The 12,786-nt window shown below is 45.4% G+C and overlaps 1 protein-coding gene across 3 annotated transcripts in view; it reads left to right on the top strand.

Annotated features, from left to right (window-relative positions):
• Positions 1–12,786, top strand: part of HTR7 (5-hydroxytryptamine receptor 7) — a 101,959-nt gene that overhangs the window by 25,835 nt on the left and 63,338 nt on the right. The window contains exon 1 of one of the 3 annotated variants that reach the window (XM_061635463.1): positions 6,727–6,810. The exons of the other annotated variants lie outside the window; for them this stretch is intronic. The gene's annotated coding sequence lies outside the window, so the exon portion shown is untranslated. Of the gene's footprint in view, positions 1–6,726; positions 6,811–12,786 lie in introns of those variants that run through there. 3 annotated transcript variants of the gene reach the window in all.

Below are 12,786 nucleotides of genomic sequence, written 5' to 3'. Positions count from 1 at the left end.
TGCCAGAGAGGGACTGAGTTTGGTTGGAAAAGCTTGCAAAGAGGTTCCTGCTGGCTTTTTAGGCTCTTGGGGTACAGAACTTGTGCTGCTCTGGGGCTAGCTCTGTCTTTGCCTTTGGGCTTGCTTGCTTGCTCCTGTCAGCTCAACCTGTACATTTATAAATAAACAGATTAGTCTGTCTTCCCAAGAAACTAGCAGGGTAACTCCAGTGATAGGCAGAGTGAGGCAACTGATTTTGGGTTTCATGAAAGGGCAGCAAATTGTTGGTTATTTAATTTGTTATTGTATTTTTACAGCACTTGTAGGATTGTGGGCCTCCTTCCACCTTCATTTGGTGTGGGCTAGGAGGATACCATTTGCTGCTCCACCCCAGACAGCAAAATGTGTTAGTTCAGCCTCGTGAGACTGCCCTGAAACATACTATTGGCCACCGGGGGGGTGGGCACAGAATCCTAGTGCGAGTGTAAATCACAGTTGCTAATTGTTCAGTCATTTTTAAATTTTGGCTCTTGGTCTGTCTGTTCTATAGTTTAGCCTTTAGGCATCTTGTAAGCCTCTTAGAGGTGGTGGTTTGTTACATAATCACAGATATATAAATGTTAATGAATTACTTTTCCACAAATTTCCCGCATTTTCCACAAATACACATGTGCTCAAAGCGGTTCACACAAACAACAAACAGTATAATGCTGTAGTGCAACAATACATAATAAAAAGTATAATCACTACAACATTAAGAAAAGTTAGTATACATCAAAGTGTAAATGAGCATAAAGTTCATCAACAAAAGCTAAAGCAAAAATATTGAAAACTAACTCCCAAGCTGCTATAAAATCTCTTCTATCTCCTTGACCCTTATGCCTCAACCCAAAGTACCATAAAGGCTTCTGGAAGAAGCTTCCTTTTGAAAGCTCCCAGGGCTGGAGGTGGGGCAAGGCAGGTGGAAATAGCCATCCCCCGATAAGTTTTCCCCCATCAGGTTTTGTCACCTGTGGTTGTATTGATAACATGACTCAAGTGGAAATTTTGTTAAATAAAATAAAAATTAAACACATCGTGTTGTATCATCATCGGTTTAAGTTAAAAAATGCAAACACATGAGCAGTGGATGGAACTGGCAAGCCTAATGTTCATACGCAACCGCAGCACACCAGTAAGATGAAAAAAATTAACTAAAATAAAGCGTGCTGATCATTGTTGATCTCTAATACAGGGCATTTGGAATAGGTCTTCTAGGTCAACAGGTATTTTTGCTTAGGGAAACAAGGGAGGAAAGAGGCTGTCATCTAGCTAAAGCTAATCAGTTCTGGGTCTGGTCAGTGCCCAGATGGGTGTATGCTGCCTTGGGATCCATGATGGAAGAAAGGTGGGATGTAAGTGAAATGAAATAAAATAAATCTACATTCCAACCTACAGCAGGTCAAAACTACAGGGATTAATTCCATGCTTAAAAGACGTTCCCATGTCACAAAAGCATTGAAGATGTCATTTTCTTCCCCTTATTATGCTACCAGAGGTTCTGCTTGCCTGTCACATTCATTCATACATAATCTTTTTCTTTTAATCACAGCTGCAGTAATACACTTACTAGGAGGTAAGTTCCAGATAATAACGCTGGGGGGAAAAGAAGGGAGTAGAAAAAGAGGAAGGCCAAACAATAGATGGATTGATTCCATAAAGGAAGCTGCAGACCTGAACTTACAAGATCTGAACAGGGTGCTTTATAACAGATGCTATTGGAGGTCACTGACATAGGGTTGCCGTAAGTCAAAATTAACTTGAAGGCACATAACAACAAAGTTCAGTAGGACTTTCTTCTGAGCAGACCTGTTTAGGAATGTTTGAATAAAGTCTCAAATACAAAGGCGTTTTTTTTTAAAGGTTACATGGGTACATTTTACCTCTGTAAACTTAGAGGAATTCACTTCTTTTTCTTGCTTTCTTTTGACCAGGCTGGATAAGGGAAGGAAGAGGGCTATGGTCAGTGATTGTTTCCACAGCTCCCCTTACACAGATCTCGTCTCCTTTCTCACTGCATGATCACACTATCCAATGCAGATTTCTCTTATCCAAGGCGAGGGCAGGGAAAACCTAAACTGACAGCCCATCAACTTTAGCAATGTAGTAAGTGGGTCATTAAACTCTCACAGCGGAGAGAAAAATGTGAGCTGTTAAAAATGCCATTAAAGTTTCAGAAATACTCCAGAAATATAATGCCTACAATCTGTGCATGTCCTAAAGGGAAGATATTGAGATGAAGACAGTTATAACATTACATTTTTTGAGCAGCTTTGAGACTGATCAGGAAACTCTCTCATCTCCTTCCTTTACATAAGAGATGCTTCTCAATATAAAAAGCAACATGTTTCTGCTATACTGTAGGACACTGAATTACGCCCACTAACAGCAGCAGTTAATTATTGATGTTAAGTGGATAGGGAACCTGTGGCCTTCCAGATGCTGGATGACAACACCTTACCTCCCTCGCTACTGGACATGCTGGCAGAGCTTATGGGACTTGGAGTCCAAGAACATCTGAAGGGCCACAGATTGCCCACTCCTATGTTACACTGCGCACACTGCTTTTGGCAATTTTAGGTGGCCTTTAGGGTTGCTTTAAGCAGCCCTGAGAACATGGTTATCTGGGGCATATTATTCATATTTTAAATAAATCAAATCTATATAATTAAAAGATTTCTACATCAAGCGGTGTTTTAGCCCAGAGCTACTACCACTATCTACATATTCTACCTCCACTGTCGGAGGCAGTATGCCCCTGTGTGCCAGTTGCTAGGATTCACAAGTGGGGAGGGTGTGGTCTGCATTCAGGTCCTGCTTGTAGTCTTCCCATAGGCATCTGGTTGGCCTCTGAGAGAACAGGAAGCTGGACTAGATGGGCCTTTGGCCTGCTGCAGCAGGGTTCTTCTTACGCTCTTATCCAAGGTATGCGAGATGGCTAGCTGCAGCAACTACTCAGTGGTGTAGAAAAAGGCTCTCTGGACCTTCTCAAAGGCATTCATTCTCTTCCTCATCATTCCAGACGCTCCAGGTCTGCACTGTGGCTCATCTAGATCTATGCAGTTTTATACCAGTTTGTAAATGCAAATGTAAAAACTGCATTGGCCAGAATTAGGGTTGCCAGATCTCCGGTTTTCTGCCGGAGTCTCCGGCAAAAGGGGGCCGTCTCCGGCCTCCGGCAATAGTTTCATTAAACAGGTGGATCTCCAGCTTTTAATTGGCCCCCTCAGCCACGCATGAGTGATTGACACATGCATACGTTGGGCTGTGGCTGGCCGCCTTCCCGCCCTTTCTCAGTGAGGCAGGGACTCCACTGCAGAGACAGGAGGACTGCCATAGTTGTTTCTGTGCTATACCCAGGTGAGGGTGCTGGACGTGGAGTCTGCAGCCGCCTGGCCCATGTCTGCCACGACGTGGGCACCTTCGTCCAGCCGCCGCCCCTTCAGGGACCCCACTCAGCAGCAGCCCCCGCGGGAGCGGTTGCTAGAAGATGACATCTGAGCAGCCTGGCAGCCTCAGCAGGAGCCGTGAAGAGGCGGTGGCAGTGAGGCTGGGCCGGCTCCTTCTTAGGCCTGGAGCCTGCTCCGGAAAGGATGGCCGGCTGCTTCACCCCTCATGCTGTGGGCGCCGCTGGGCGGGAGCGGCCACGATTGGGCTCAGCAGTCTCTGGCTGGGGGTGAAGCACCCGGCTGTCCTTTCTGGAGCAGGGGAACCGGCTCCAGGCCTAAGAAGGAGCCAGCCCTGGCCAGCCTCCACTCCTGCTGAGGCTGGCAGGCCGCTCGGACGCTGTCTCCTAGCAACCGCTGCCAAGACGGGGCCCACACGGCCTGGCAGCCTGAGCAGGAGGCGTGAAGAGGCAGTGGCAGTGGAGGCCAGGCTGGGCCGGCTCCTTCTTAGCCCCGGCCCCGGAGCCAGTTCCCCTGCGGAAAGGATGGCCAGCCGCTTCACCCCTCCTGCTGTGGGCACCGCTGGGCGGGAGTGACCGCGATGGAGCTCGGCAGTGGCGGCGGCCGCCGCAGTGTCTCTGGCTGGGGGGGCCCATCGCAGCCGCTGCCGCCCAGCAGCGCCCACAGCAGGAGGGGTGAAGCGGCCATCCGTCCTCGGGGCTAAGAAGGAGCTGGCCCCATCCGGCGTCCACTGCTGCTGTGGGTGGCAGGCTGGAGAGAGAGAGAGAAAGAGAGAGAGGCTGGAGAGAGAGAAAGAGAGAGAAAGAGAGAGGCTGGAGAGAGAGAGAGAAAGAGAGAGGCTGGAGAAAGAGAGAGAGGCTGGAGAGAGAGAAAGAGAGAGGCTGGAGAGAGAGAGAGAAAGAGAGGCTGGAGAGAGAAAGAGAGGCTGGAGAGAGAGAGAAAGAGAGAGGCTGGAGAGAGAGAAAGAGAGAGAGGCTGGAGAGAGAGAGAAAGAGAGAGGCTGGAGAGAGAGAGAAAGAGAGATGCTGGAGAGAGAAAGAGAGAGGCTGGAGAGAGAGAGAGAAAGAGAGGCTGGAGAGAGAGAAAGAGAGAGAGGCTGGAGAGAGAGAGAAAGAGAGAGAGGCTGGAGAGAGAGAGAAAGAGAGAGGCTGGAGAGAGAGAAAGAGAGAGGCTGGAGAGAGAGAGAAAGAGAGAGAGGCTGGAGAGAGAGAGAAAGAGAGAGGCTGGAGAGAGCCAAGTGCCCTCCCCCCTTCTGGAGCCTCCAAGTATGGGAAGAAGGAAATGCCCAGAAAGAGTGGGTCGCACTTTAGGTAAAAGGGGGGTTGATAGCAAGCCCAGCTGGATGCATGAGCCTGAGGTTGGATGGTGTCCTGGCTAGGGTTTTTTGAAAGACTGGTTTTACGAAGGATATTTCCCTGTGATCCAAAAGACACATTTGAAAGTTGCAAGGGCAGGTGAACCTTCACTGCCACCCACCTGCTCTCTTCTTTCTAAAAACCACACACCCAAAGCCCACAAAGTGGGCACCAGGACAGCTCCTAAAACCCAGAGCCAGAATTTGGGCAGATAAAGAGAGAGAGAGAGTATGGGGAGCTCTGAGTAAGAGTGCCTGTGACTTGGTTACTCTAACAATTTAGACATATTTGTTTGCAGCTAAATGAAGCCTTTCTGCTATGGGGGGAGGGAGGGAGCCCGAATCCCACGCCGTATACCCCATTCAGCCTTTTGCACAACACTGTGTGTGTGAATTAAATTGATTTCTGTTTGACTCTCTGTACACATGCAAAAAAATTTTAAGTGACACTTTAGTTTTTTTAAAAAATACACAACTGAGACCACTTTCACCAAGTGTGGCACTTGGAGTTGTGCTGCCTCTGTTTGCAGAGAGATGCCCTTTGAGGCATCCAAAGAGAGTCAGAAGGCAGCTCAGAGCCTCCCTGGAATCGCTCCCCAAATGTGGCCACTTCCCCGGCTGCTCACCAGGCAACCGTTCGTGCCCAGTTCAGAGGCTCCTGTGCACCACCGGAAGAGAAACCTGGGAAGGGGTGACAGAACCGCTGGGCTGGGGAGGATGAGGAAGGGTCAGCTGCGCAAAGGGGAACTGCACCTCACTACACAGCCTGCCTGTGAGGTCTTGTCCTGGGGTGCGAGTGGAACCTCCTGGCAAGAGCAACCCTGAGGAGGCAGAGTGTGCGTGTGTGTGTGAGAGAGAGAGAGTGAGTGAGTGACTCTTGTCATGCTGAGGTGCCGCCCTGTGCCCCTTTCTGGTGGGTGACCAAGAGCTTCTTTGCACCCCTGTAAAGCTAACACATAATAGTTCTCCTGTTTTCTTCATTCACTTCCATTTCATTGCAAAATCTTCCTGGATAGCTCACCCCGCACCAGAGGCACATGCCAGCACAGAAGGAAGACATGTGTGTGTGTCCCAGTTTAAAGGTGGCTCCTTTTGGAGGAAGGGTGGGATATAATATCAATCAAAATAAAGTGCTGTCCCCCATTGGATTTGTCAGGGGAGAAGGCAGGAAGATCAACAGTAGATGGACCCAGAGCCCCGGCAGGCAGAGCTGTTTCCTGATTGGTTGTAAGTAAGGGGGCAGGCAGGGAGGCTGAGGGAGGAGGGCCCCCTTTGGCCTCATGGGCCAGCTGCCACACCATATGGAAATGGACATGGACTACCTTCAAGTTGCTCCTGACTTATGGCGACCCTATGAATTGGGTGTTCATGGTAAGCAGCATTCAGAGGGGTTTACCACTGCCTTCCTCTGAGGCTGAGAGGCAGTGACTGGCCCAAGGTCACCCAGAGAGCTTTGTGGCTGTGTGAGAATTTGAACCCTGGTCTCCCAGGTTGTAGCCCAACACCTTAACCACTACACCACACTGGCTTTGTACACCACACCATATACTTACCCAAAATTAACTCCCATCAGCTCCAGTTGTAGTTCAGTGACATCTGGAGGGCTCCCACAGGTTTGCCTCTCCATCAGAGTCCCTGCCCCTTGAGCCCCTGCCAAGTGACGTGAGGCAGGGAGTGGCCTTCTTAATGGTGGCACCCCTGTTTTGAAATAGCCTCCCCAGAGAGGCCCACCCAGGCTTTTAAAATAACTCTCATTGTTTGTTATGTGTTTGTATAATATTCTGTCATCTGAGCTGCAAGAAGTTTTTGTTTTCCTCTATTAGGAAGGAAAATTTATGGTGCATTTTATTGTTTGTTGTACTTTTAACTATTGTGTTGCCACATTTTTAACTTTTGCATTTTATTCTTTATTCTGTGAGTCACTCAGTTGTTGTTATGTTCAAGTCGATTTCAACTTACGGCGACCCTATGAATCAGCGACCTCCAAGAGCATCTGTCATGAGCCACCCTGTTCAGATCTTTCAAGTTCAGGTGTGTGGCTTCCTTTATGGAATCAATCCATCTCTTGTTTGGCCTTCCTCTTTTTTATTCCCTTCTGTTTTTCGCAGCATTATTGTCTTTTCTAGTGAATCATGTCTTCTCATGATGTGTCCAAAGTATGATAACCTCAGTTTCATCATTTTAGCTTCTAGTGATAGTTCTGGTTTAATTTGTTCTGACACCCAATTATTTGTCTGTTTTGCCTAGAATGCCCTCCCTTGTCCTTAACATAGCTGCAACCGTATCTACTCAGAAGTAACTCCTATTGAGTTCTATGGGGCTTAGTTCCTTAATAAGCATGTTTACAGTTGCTGCCTTCAGGGTCATCCATCTGTGCTCCCATCTAACATCTCTGCAACACTGAGCTTCTTTCTTCCAATAATGGCCTGGCCTGAGGGCACGTAAACCCTTCTTGCCAGAAGCAAGTAAGCTATATTAAATGTTCCCTAAAGGCGTTGAACTGTGACCTGGGAGACCAGGGTTTGAATCCCCACACAGCCATGAAGCTCACTGGGTGACCTTGGGCCAGTCACTGCCTCTCAGACTCAGAGGAAGGCAATAGTAAACCACCTCTGAATACTGCTTACCATGAAGACCCTATCTGGGATCAACTTGAAGGCAGTCCATTTCCATTTTGCATCACCCTAAGCTTGTGAGAAAGAATGACCTTGTCACTTCAGATGGACCTAGGAACACCCTATTTTAGGTAAGATTTCTATTTTAATCTCCAGAGAATTTTTTTTGAATGGTATGCTCCAAGCAACCGTGGTTGATACAATGTATCATGTTTAATGATGTCACTAGGGCCCGCCCCGTGATGTCACTAGGGCCCGCCCCGTGATGTCACTAGGGCCCGCCCCCATTTTCTCAGGTTTTTGGATGGTTCCGACCTGGCAACCCTAGCCAGAATGCACATTTGAATTCCAAATGCTTCTCTTACATTTCCTGTTCTGCATTACCAATGGCCGCACTCCCATATAAAGTGCAGGAGAGAGCGCAAAAGCAGCACTGGGGTGCCACCCCACTTCTGTGGAGCTGGGCCTAAAATGATTCCACTTCTTTCCTTTGGAGAGCAATGAGTCTGGACTAATTTTAAAGGAAACCACCTCGCCCCCTTTCCTCCCCCCAAACAAACCCATCCCACGTTCTCTCCTCCCCCTTCTAGCACTGCTCAAAGGCAGTTGGAGCAGCTTTACTCTATTTCTGAAAATGCTCTCAGTCCATCCAGCGGGAGGCCTCTTTGTTATTTATAGCCTCACCATTTCTCTGCTGTCTCCATTTTCTTATTACCTTGAATCGCCAGTCCTCTGCCTTTCTTTCCCTGCACCTCCAGTTCTTTACTACCCTGATCTTCAGCTGCTGCTGCCTGCTGGTGGGGGCCCTAGGAGGGGCCCTTGGCAGTGGTATCACCACAAATTACCACCATTTTTTTTCTTGTTTAGCTTTTTTTTAAAAACGCAATGACCACAAAGGTAATCAAGATTGTCCCTATTTTTGGGTGGGATTCCATCACATACTGGCAAATTCAGATTGCACAGTTAAGAGTTGATTTGGAAGTCTTGCACAACAAACCCACTTCCCCAAAAGATCTTTTTCCCCAATAAGGAAAGTGACAGGGAAAACTGGAAAGTGGGGGACAACGCTTGCTTTGAAGCAATGTCATCTAACCTTGCCCCAAACAAATCAGGATGATTTTTTCCCCCAAAAAATGGCATTTGGAAACATCCTAAGACTCAGTTACAGCTGAGATGAGTGAGGGCAAAGGGCTCCTGTGCCTCTAATGACACAGATGACTTCAGGAGGCTCAGCTTTTGAAAACCCAAATTCTCCCTTGTAGACAACTGGTTAAGATTATAGGAGCCCTCTGACTATCTGGCTATCCCTAGAGAGAAAAGGAGAAAGATGGAAATACCTTTCTTAGGCTGAGTATATTAAAGCTGAGGGCCCTAGCCTAATTTCATGTGGTTGCAAGGAGGGGAAAATGGGAGGGGTGTGGCAGAAAGAGAAAAGAAATATGTGTGTGTACGCTCCATTGACTTTACTCCTGAGCTGGGCTGAGGATGCAATTCAATTCAATTGAAATTTCAAGGCAAATCTATCTAACTCACACTTTCTGAAGCAACATAAGAACTGAAGCACAGCCACCCTTTGAAATCTGCACTTCTTGCAGTACCATTCTCCAGCCAAGTAATGTGTACAAACATGCATATACTGGGGTAAAGTGGGCATAAAAAATGCAGATATTTGTGAAAATAACATACAGAGCTGCATTATATTAAGGAAAGTAAGGGCTCATCCAGACGGCTGTAAAATGTGTGACATGATCGCTTTGTGTTTTCATTATTTTTCGGTTGTCCATATGACGCCACGTGCCTTTGTGCATTTTGGCACGGTTAAATCCGCTCCTGCAATACTGCAAATCATGCGATTTGCTTTTTTAAACCGGGAATCATCCGCTGTACCTTCAGGCGCTCGGATGCAATACTGCAGACTTTACAGCTGTGGGTGTTTGATGGGCAGTTCTTGGGTGGTTCTCCATATCCCTTCCCTCATTCTCAGCCAATCACGTATTTCCACTGTTGCACATGTGCACGAATGTCTGGGGAAAGTCTGGGAAAAAGGAACCTATCAGAGCAATGGTGTGGTGTTGGGGGGGGCCCTGCAACTTCTACTGCGCAGATGCAAACAGATGCAAAAAAGCGCATTTGCGCAGAAGCAGCAACAGCAGTTAATTTTTAGCCAGCCTGCAAACTGGGCAGCCGCTCAGGGTGAGATATGCAATTGTGGTTGTTTGTAAACTTTTTCAAGGAAGAAAATATTTATCTTTGCCTAACCTCCACCTCCCCCCCTCCCCCCTCCCCATCAAATGCCCTTCTTGAACGTATTGGTCTTTGCTTCCAAGCATCCAGAGTCAAGGGGGGCGGGGGCAGAAGAGAAATAGAGGCTTTCCTCTTGGGTTACAGACACTCATGCACCCTTAGTCAATTTCGTTTTCCTGCCTGCAAGGCTACTCTCTTTGAGTCTTGTCAATTTCAACCACAGAGTGCAGGTTCTCCGCAGCCCAGCTGAGCTGAAAAGCATACAGTCACTTTTGTGAAATATCCCAAAAAAGGTAGGGCCCAGCTTATACGGCGGGTTAGGGACCAGGCCCCCGCCGTAAAGCAGAAATCGCCGTGAAGCGGAACCCATAGACTATAATGGGGCTGTCGCGCGAAAATGATGCGAAAATGTCGCAAAATGCCGCAAGATCGGCTTTAAAAGGGGGAATTTCCTGTTGCCGCATTAGCGGAATGCCGGAATGTGAAGCGCCGGTAAGCGGGGTCCTACTGTACAAGCAAAAAACCCACAGGAATTATTGGCATATAAGTGGTTTGCTAGAGCGTCTCAGCCACCTGCAACCATAGAGACTGGTGGTCTACCTTCCTAGACATGACACATCGTTACTTGCTGTTCTGGAGAAATAAGTGGAATTGCAATCATGTGTATCTCCAGAAACGTTAAAGGTAGAAAAGCATACAGTCGGTTTTGTGAAATATCGCAAATACAAACAAAAATGGATGGATCCTGGAGACAAATATTACAGTTTGGAATTCAGCGCTGTCCCTGAAGGAATTGAAGAGATTGGAGATAAAGATATTATCGGTTCAAAAAAATTCTTGGACTGGAAGGATCTGATGGAACTTGAAATGGAGAAAGTTAACAGAATTAATCCCTGTCTTGTGTTAATGGAAAAACCTTCAAGAGATGTACTAGTGTATCGACTTCCGGGAAGGGTGACTTAGCCTGTGCCTGCTTTTGAGACGGGCTCCTGCCTCAAAAGAAGCTTATTCAGATATATCAGTCAGTTTTTTCTTTTTTTTTGACTGATTAAACTTCTCCCGGGTAGGGAGAAACGAAGAGATTAACCTCAAAGCCTATTTTTGTTGGGGCGACCAGATCTCATTAATTTATGGGACGAGGTCCAGCCGACGAAGGTGGGACGGATTTTCAACAGCAAGCTCTATCTGATAAAGCGAACGTTCACCTTATCTTCTAAGAGAGAACGCACTAACAGGCAAGCACTCTTCTTTCTATATTTTTCTTTTACTTGACTTAAATTGTTGCTGTTTAAAAGAGATTTGCCAGATTGATCGGTTTTTGACATCTCACTGGGGAGCCATAACTTCTCTCTGCTACGCACTAATTAATAGCTTATCTCTGTTTTTGTTGCAAAAAGCTGTCCTGGATTTGCATTCTAAAGATATACACAGAAGAGGGATTTCTATTCCAGATTTTTATTTTGAAGAATATTATATTGTCTGAGACTACTCTCTTTTTGGTCTATTTTATTTTGACGAATCTGTTTTCTGACGACTGCCATTAATTGTTTCGATCCTGGGAACTGCATTTTGTTTACTTAACTATGGAGAGATAAGGCTGTCTGCTCTGTTTATACTGTGATGTCACCAAGTTTGGAGTATTAACCCAATTGTTGCTGAAATAAGAAGTGGTTTTCCTATATTTTTCTTTTAAAATGGCAATTAAGAAAGTGGCTGAGAATCTGGAAATAACTATGTTTCAGAAAATAATGGATGAGATTGAGATAACGAAACAAAACCTGCGACAGGGTTGTAAGGAGTTGAAAATTGAATTGAGTAAAATGACGCAGGAGATTAAAGATATAGGGGTCCCTGTGAGAGAGGTGACCCTGGAAGGGGTCCCTGTGAGAGAGGAGACCCCGGAGATTGGAACAAACGTGGAACAGGAAAAAGATTTGGAGTCTATGGACTTTAGAAATAAAATCTATTGTTTGGAGACACAGGAGATTAAAGACATAGGGGTCCTTGTGAGAGAGGAGACCCTGGAGACTGGAACAGGGGTCCCTGTGAGAGAGGAGACCCTGGAGACTGGAACAGGGGTCCCTGTGAGAGAGGAGACCCCGGAGATTGGAACAAACGTGGAACAGGAAAAAGATTTGGAGTCTATGGACTTTAGAAATAAAATCTATTGTTTGGAACTCAATGTTATCTCTGAAGAAATTAATGAAGATTCTAGAGATAAAGTTATCAATGGCATGGATAATCTTCTGGACTGGAATGACGTGATGGAGCCCAATATAGAGAAAATCTATGGAATTAACTGCAGCCATGTGACAATGGAAAAACTTTCAAGAGATGACCCAGTGTATTTTGAAAAAAAGAACAGAGATATGATTTTACAGCAGTATTTCAGCAACCTATCTAGAATGGATGGCAAGAAAATATTTGGGATAGAGGTAATTCCCATCAGACTCTTACTATATGACTATGGCTTTGACAGCAAGATTATTATGGAATACTGATAATGGAAGATTGGATACTGAAATTACTGGACTTAACAAGACTACTGAAGATGGAAGATGGAAAATGGAACTAATAGGGGTAATAGAACAATGGCTACTGAAATTACTGAACCTAACAGATTCTGATGTGATGGATTAATTGAAATGTTTATTTTGACTATGGTTATGACAATAAGATTATCATAATTAGTAATGAGATGGATTAATCGATATGCTTATCTGGAAAAAAAAATTGATAGATATATTTCTTAAAGAATTGAAACCTCTCTTTGACTTTTTGTGGAAAGAATAAAGTAATGTTTATGAGATTTGATGATTAAGTAAGATAACTATTGGAGGAAAGTGATTTTATAATATGACTTAAGAGACAGGATTGTTATATATTATAGACTTATAACTGATCTGATCTTTGACAAATGGGAAGTCAATATTTTACTCTTTATTTTTTATTTTTATTTTTATTTTTTTTTTGTTTAACTATTTTTGATTTTGTTTTTTGTCTTTGAATGTTTTATGATTTCGTCTTGTATGTTTTATGAAAATTTGAATAAAAATTATTGAAAAAAAAAAAAAAGAGATGTACTAGTGTATCATGTGGAAAAGAGGAACAGAGATGCGGCTTTGCAACAATACTTCAGTGATACGTT

The sequence above is a fragment of the Rhineura floridana genome, chromosome 7 (genome assembly GCF_030035675.1).
Source record: "Rhineura floridana isolate rRhiFlo1 chromosome 7, rRhiFlo1.hap2, whole genome shotgun sequence".
Classification (NCBI taxonomy): domain Eukaryota; kingdom Metazoa; phylum Chordata; class Lepidosauria; order Squamata; family Rhineuridae; genus Rhineura; species Rhineura floridana.
This window is presented reverse-complemented; position numbering and strand designations above follow the sequence as displayed.